Source organism: Nycticebus coucang, chromosome 20 (genome assembly GCF_027406575.1).
Source record: "Nycticebus coucang isolate mNycCou1 chromosome 20, mNycCou1.pri, whole genome shotgun sequence".
Lineage (NCBI taxonomy): Eukaryota > Metazoa > Chordata > Mammalia > Primates > Lorisidae > Nycticebus > Nycticebus coucang.
Genome location: NC_069799.1, coordinates 45,827,167 through 45,828,950, shown reverse-complemented (window position 1 = coordinate 45,828,950; position 1,784 = coordinate 45,827,167).

The window sequence follows — 1,784 nt, the reverse complement described above, 5'->3', positions numbered from 1 at the left end:
AGTGGAGCAGGCACTGGGGCTGGAACCTTAGCTCCGTGGTCTGTCCCTGGCCGCCTCCTTGCCCTCCACTCTGGCTACCTGGTCTCCTTGGCCATGCCCAGCAACCGCTGTCCCCACCCCTGAGGGACCCTGTCATGGGCATGGAAAGGACTTCCTTTTGTTTATTCTTTTATTCTTGCAAAAGAATTCGTGGTCAGATTCTCTTAAGTAACAGTTGGCCTTGAGGTCTTGAAAAACCTAATTCCAAAGTGAGTAGGGCACCGGCCACATACATTGAGGCTGGCGGGTTTGAACCTGGCCTGGGCCAGCTAAAACAACAATAACAACTGCCAAAAAAAGAAAAGAAAAGAAAAATAGCCGGTGTTGTGGTGGGCACCTGTGGTCCCAGCTACTTGGGAGGCTGAGGCAAGAGAATCGCTTAAGCCCAAAAGATTTGGAGGTTGCTGTGAGCTGTGATACCACAGCACTCTACCCAGGGTGAAAGCTTGAGACATGGTCTCAAAAAAAAAAAAAAAAAAAGAATGTATTTGTGCACAACTAGAATGAATGTTCTTCAGGGCAAGGCTCTTTGTTTCTGTGTGCCAAATGCCAACACCAGTGTCTGGAACATTAAAAAAAATGTTGAATAAATAGACACCTGAGTGACTTCTCAGAAATCTATCCGTTGAGAGGTGTTCCCCAGAAGGCAAGGCCTGGCTCTTTCTTCATATTCCTCTTAGACCCCGGCACAAAGCTGAGTACGTGGCAGGAACTAGGTGAATTCCTGCTAGTGGATCAATTCAACTGGTTATCTGTTTGGGCAGGTGAAGCCAAGTGGATCATCTTTATACCCAGTGAAGTCACACTTGCCATAGTTTTACTTAAGTTTCTGCACAGCTGATAGGTGTCAAGGGCTATGCCGAGAACACTGTTCAAATGCTTATTGATGCTGACCATGAAATAAGTGCTTGGGGTGAAGCCTCAGCAAGAAGGAAGCTGATAAGCAGCCTCTTCCTTTGGCCTCTGTCTGGCCAAGTTCCTCATTTTGCCTTGGGTGGAGGACTTGAGGCCAGGCATACCAGCTGCTCTTGGGCTCACAGCCACAAAGCCCTGGGCAGAAAGGCAGGAAGCTGCGGTGGTGAGCAACAGTAGTCAGGGCCTGGCAGCATTTCACAGATTTCACGGAACATGGACGCAGCTCTTGTAAAGGGCTGACCACAGAGCCAACGGTAACTTGTCTTCTTTGCCCAGCTTACTCGAAACATCGTGCCCAGAAGTCTGTGATGCAGAGTTTCAGCAGGAATGTCTGCTGGGCAAGCTAGCTGTTCCTGTCCTCAATGAACACTTAATTTCCACCAGGACGCACTCAATTACAGAGGACTGTCAGAACTAAAGCTTTAATGATTCCACATCCAACTTCATCCATACATATATTATCGTTTTACCATTGGGGGAATGAGGTTGCTTAGTCTGGAAAAAGGATGTTAAAGAACCATATTAACATTGTGTCAGTATCTAAAAACATAATTGTTTTTTAATAAGAAAATTATCAATCAAATGCTCTCTGGATTCACCAAGGGCAAAACAGAAGGAAATAGGTTTAACATTTGGAGACAAGGCATTGATTAGACTGAATGGGTGCTTTCTTTTTTTTTTTTTCTTTGAGACAGAGTCTCCCTCTGTCACCCTGAGTAGAGTGCCATGGCATCATAGCTCACAGCAACCTCAAACTCTTGGGCTCAAAGTGATCTTCTTGCCTCAGCCTCCCGAGTAGCTGGGACTACAGGTGCCCACCACAATGCTGG